Genomic DNA, 6,000 nt, shown 5'->3' with positions numbered 1-6,000 from the left:
CACTTGTGGCTCTAATCTTATAGTGGTAGTGGGCTGGTAGATGTCTAGTCTCCTTTATAACTCTAATCTGATAGTGGTTTTGTGGTGGTTGATGTCTAGTCTCCTTTATGGCTCTAATCTGATAGTGGTAGATATGGTAGATGTCTAGTCTCCTTTGTGGCGCTAATATGATGGTGGTAGTGGGGTCGTAGATATCTAGTCTCCCTTATGGCTCTAATCTGATAGTGGTAGTGGGTTGGTAGATTTCTAGTCTCCCTTATGGCTCTAATCTTATAGTGGTAGTGAGGTGGTCGATGTCTAGTCTCCCTTGTGGCTCTAATCTGATAGTTGTAGTGGGCTGGTAGATGTATAGGCTCCCTTGTGGCTCTAATCCGATAGTGGTTGTGGGTTGGTAGGTGTCTAGTCTCCTTTATAACTCTAATCTGATAGTGGTAGTGGGCTGGTAGATGTCTAGTCTCCCTTGTGGCTCTAATCTAATAGTTGTAGTGGGCTGGTAGATGTCTAGTCTCCCTTGTGGCTCTAATCTTATAGTGGTAGTGGGTTGGTAGATGTCTAGTCTCCTTTATAACTCTAATATGATAGTGGTAGTGGGGTGGTAGATGTCTAGTCTCCCTTGTGTCTCTAATCTGACAGTGGTTTATGGTGGTTGATGTCTAGTCTCCTTTATGGCTCTAATCTGATAGTGGTAGTGGGCTGGTAGATGTCTAGTCTCTTTTATAACTCTAATCTGGTAGTGGTAGTGGGCTGGTAGATGTCTAGTCTCCCTTGTGGCTCTAATCTGATAGTGGTAGATATGATAGATGTCTAGTCTCCTTTATGGCTCTAATCTGATAGTGGTAGATATGGTAGATGTCTAGTCTCCTTTGTGCCGCTAATATGATGGTGGTAGTGGGGTCGTTGCTATCTAGTCTCCCTTATGGCTCTAATCTGATAGTGGTAGTGGGTTGGTAGATTTCTAGTCTCCCTTATGGCTCTAATCTTATAGTGGTAGTGAGGTGGTCGATGTCTAGTCTCCCTTGTGGCTCTAATCTGATAGTTGTAGTGGGCTGGTAGATGTCTAGGCTCCCTTGTGGCTCTAATCTGATAGTGGATGTGGGTTGGTAGATGTCTAGTCTCCTTTATAACTCTAATCTGATAGTGGTAGTGGGCTGGTAGATGTCTAGTCTCCCTTGTGGCTCTAATCTGACAGTTGTAGTGGGCTGGTCGATGTCTAGTCTCCCTTGTGTCTCTAATCTGACAGTGGTTTTGTGGTGGTTGATTTCTAGTCTCCTTTATCTTCTTGCAACTATAGGGGGTGCTGTTCCGCATTAGCATATTTGTGTCTCCAAATTAAACTGCCTCGTGCTAAATTCTTGATCGTACAATATGCATATTATTGTTATTATTGGATAGAAAACACCTTCTAGTTTCTATAGAAGTTGGAATTTTGTCTCTGAGTGGTACAGAACAATTTCTACAGCACTTTTCATGACAGGGTTCAGATTTCAGAAATTTTTACCTCTGATCTGGGGTCTGTTTATAAGGCCACAGTGAATGCTATGAAGAAACCGACACTGCCTACGTCTTCCTCTGGGTGTCTGTACGTCATCACGTTTTCAATGAAATCGATGGGACGTTCACAGCCATTATAAATGACAAAAATGTACAGAGACCCCCCTTTCTCAACGTGCGCCTCAAGCTTGAAGGCCATCGGACCTGCCTCGTTCCAAATCGTTTTCTAACCAGCAATATTTCTCCGGTCATGTTTTCAGTCGTTATAGTTGTTAAAAACATCATAATGTAGTGAATTTGAACCGTTTTATATCAATTTATATCCGTTTAGTGCGATTCTGAGGAATTTATTTGTCGTGCAAACTGAAAGTTTGGACACGTTTTAGGGTGTCGGTCGTTGGTGGTGGACATTTCGAAGGACAGAGGACATCTATCGACCAAAAGACGTTTATAACATAGAAAGGATACATTGCCCAAGAATCTGATGAAAGAACAGCTCAAAGTAAGCAATATTTAATATGATAAATCGTGTTTCTGTCGAAATATTTTAAACGCATATTTCGCCATTTTGTTTGGTATAGCTTCACTTGGCCAACCCTGTATTGAAAAGTAAGGATAATTTTAAAAATGTAAATCAGCGGTTGCATTAAGAACTAATTTGTCTTTCGATTGCTGTCAACCCTGTATTTTTTAGTCAAGTATATGATTAGCTTTCAATTAAACTAGATCACTCTGATAGATGACGTCAGACATATTGAGGCTTGATTTCCTAGTATTTTTATTGTGTAACCACGGTTTTGTATGGCTAAATATGCACCTTTTCGAACAAACTGTATATGTATATTGTAAAATGATGTTACAGGAGTGTCATCGGAAGAATTCTGAGAAGGTTAGTGAAAAAATTAATATATTTTGGCGGTGATTACGTTATAGCGCTCTTTGGCTGGAATCGATGCTCTGGTAACGTTTGTTCATGTGGTATGCTAACTTATCGATTTATTGTGTTTTCGCTGAAAAACGCTTAGAAAATCTGAAATATGGTCTGAAATCACAAGAACTGGGTCTTTCCATTGCTATGCTTTGTCTATTTTTATGAAATGTTTTATGATGAGTAAATTGGTCATACACGTTGCTCTATCTAGTAATTCTAGTCGATTTGTGATGGTGGGTGCAATTGTAAACTGTGATTTCTACCTGAAATATGCACTTTTTTCTAACAAAAACTATCCTATACCATGAATATGTTATCAGACTGTCATCTGAAGAGGTTTTTTCTTGGTTAGTGGATATCAATATCTTAGTTGAGCCGAATTGGTGATAGCACCTGAAGGAGTAAGAAACTGATGGAGTTAGAATAGTGGTGTATTTTGCTAACGTGTTTAGCTAATAGATTTACATATTTTGTCTTCCCTGTAAAACATTTTAAAAATCTGAAATGGTGGCTTTATTCACAAGATCTGTATCTTTCATCTGGTGTCTTGGACTTGTGATTTAATGATATTTAGATGCTACTATCTACTTCTGAAGCTATGCTAGCTATGCTAATCAGTGTGTGGGGGGTGGGGGGTGCTCCCGGATCCGGGGTTGATACTCGTGAAAGGTTAAGGCTCTCATCTGATAGTGGTAGATATGGTAGATGTCTAGTCTCCTTTGTGGCTCTAATATGATGGTTGTAGTGGGCTGGTAGATGTCTAGTCTCACTTGTGGCTCTAATCTTATAGTGGTAGTGGGCTGGTAGATGTCTAGTCTCCTTTATAACTCTAATCTGATAGTGGTTTTGTGGTGGTTGATGTCTAGTCTCCTTTATGGCTCTAATCTGATAGTGGTAGATATGGTAGATGTCTAGTCTCCCTTGTGGCTCTAATCTGATAGTTGTAGTGGGCTGGTAGATGTCTAGTCTCCTTTATAACTCTAATCTGATAGTGGTAGTGGGGTGGTCGATGTCTAGTCTCCTTTATGGCTCTAATCTGATGGTTGTAGTGGGCTGGTAGATGTCTAGTCTCACTTGTGGCTCTAATCTTATAGTGGTAGTGGGGTGGTAGATGTCTAGTCTCCTTTGTGGCTCTAATATGATGGTGGTAGTGGGGTCGTTGATATCTAGTCTCCCTTGTGTCTCTAATCTGATAGTGGTTTTGTTGTGGTTGATGTCTAGTCTTCTTTATGGCTCTAATCTGATAGTGGTAGATGTGGTAGATGTCTAGTCTCCTTTGTGGCTCTAATCTGATAGTGGTAGTGGGTTGGTAGATGTCTAGTCTCCTTTATAACTCCAATCGGATAGTGGTAGTGTGGTGGGAGATGTCTAGGCTCCCTTGTGTCTCTAATCTGATAGTGGTTTTGTGGTGGTTGATGTCTAGTCTCCTTTATGGCTCTAATCTGATAGTGGTAGATATGGTAGATGTCTAGTCTCCTTTGTGGCTCTAATATGATGGTGGTCGTGGGGTCGTAGATATCTAGTCTCCCTTATGGCTCTAATCTGATTGTGGTAGTGGGTTGGTAGATTTCTAGTCTCCCTTATGGCTCTAATGTGATAGTGGTAGTGGGGTCGTTGATATCTAGTCTCCCTTGTGTCTCTAATCTGATAGTGGTTTTGTTGTGGTTGATGTCTAGTCTTCTTTATGGCTCTAATCTGATAGTGGTAGATGTGGTAGATGTCTAGTCTCCTTTGTGGCTCTAATCTGATAGTGGTAGTGGGTTGGTAGATGTCTAGTCTCCTTTATGGCTCTAATCTGATAGTGGTAGTGGGCTGGTAGATGTCTAGTCTCCCTTATGGCTCTAATCTGATAGTGGTAGTGGGGTGCTAGATGTCTAGTCTCCCGTATGGCTCTAATCTGATAGTGGTAGTGGGCTGGTAGATGTCTAGTCTCCCTAATGGCTCTAATCTGATAGTGGTAGTGGGGTGGTAGATGTCTAGTCTTCTTTATGGTTCTAATCTGATAGTGGTTTTGTGGTGGTTGATGTCTAGTCTCCTTTATGGCTCTAATCTGATAGTGGTAGATATGGTAGATGTCTAGTCTCCTTTGTGGCGCTAATATGATGGTGGTAGTGGGGTTGTAGATATCTAGTATCCCTTATGACTGTAATCTGATAGTGGTAGTGGGCTGGTAGATGTCTAGTCTCCCTTGTGGCTCTAATCTTATAGTGGTAGTGGGCTGGTAGATGTCTAGTCTCCCTTGTGTCTCTAATCTGACAGTGGTTTTGTGGTGGTTGATGTCTAGTCTCCTTTATAACTCTAATCTAATAGTGGTAGTGGGGTGGTAGATGTCTAGTCTCCCTTGTGTCTCTAATCTGATAGTGGTTTTGTGGTGGTTGATGTCTAGTCTCCTTTATGGCTCTAATCTGATAGTAGTAGATATGGTAGATGTCTAGTCTCCTTTGTGGCGCTAATATGATGGTGGTAGTGGGGTCGTAGATATCTAGTCTCCCTTATGGCTCTAATCTGATAGTGGTAGTGGGTTGGTAGATTTCTAGTCTCCCTTATGGCTCTAATCTTATAGTGGTAGTGAGGTGGTCGATGTCTAGTCTCCCTTGTGGCTCTAATCTGATAGTTGTAGTGGGCTGGTAGATGTATAGGCTCCCTTGTGGCTCTAATCTGATAGTGGTTGTGGGTTGGTAGGTGTCTAGTCTCCTTTATAACTCTAATCTGATAGTGGTAGTGGGCTGGTAGATGTCTAGTCTCCCTTGTGGCTCTAATCTTATAGTGGTAGTGGGTTGGTAGATGTCTAGTCTCCTTTATAACTCTAATATGATAGTGGTAGTGGGGTGGTAGATGTCTAGTCTCCCTTGTGTCTCTAATCTGACAGTGGTTTATGGTGGTTGATGTCTAGTCTCCTTTATGGCTCTAATCTGATAGTGGTAGTGGGTTGGTAGATGTCTAGTCTCTTTTATAACTCTAATCTGGTAGTGGTAGTGGGCTGGTAGATGTCTAGTCTCCCTTGTGGCTCTAATCTGATAGTGGTAGATATGATAGATGTCTAGTCTCCTTTATGGCTCTAATCTGATAGTGGTAGATATGGTAGATGTCTAGTCTCCTTTGTGCCGCTAATATGATGGTGGTAGTGGGGTCGTAGATATCTAGTCTCCCTTATGGCTCTAATCTGATAGTGGTAGTGGGTTGGTAGATTTCTAGTCTCCCTTATGGCTCTAATCTTATAGTGGTAGTGAGGTGGTCGATGTCTAGTCTCCCTTGTGGCTCTAATCTGATAGTTGTAGTGGGCTGGTAGATGTCTAGGCTCCCTTGTGGCTCTAATCTGATAGTTGTAGTGGGCTGGTAGATGTCTAGTCTCCTTTATAACTCTAATCTGATAGTGGTAGTGGGGTGCTAGATGTCTAGTCTTCTTTATGGTTCTAATCTGATAGTGGTTTTGTGGTGGTTGATGTCTAGTCTCCTTTATGGCTCTAATCTGATAGTGGTAGTGGGGTGGTAGATGTCTAGTCTTCTTTATGGTTCTAATCTGATAGTGGTAGTGGGGTGGTAGATGTCTAGTCTTCTTTATGGTTCTAATCTGATAG

The sequence above is a fragment of the Salvelinus alpinus genome, chromosome 24 (assembly GCF_045679555.1).
Source record: "Salvelinus alpinus chromosome 24, SLU_Salpinus.1, whole genome shotgun sequence".
In the NCBI taxonomy this organism is placed as follows: Eukaryota; Metazoa; Chordata; class Actinopteri; order Salmoniformes; family Salmonidae; genus Salvelinus; species Salvelinus alpinus.
Note: the sequence above shows the minus strand (reverse complement) of the source record.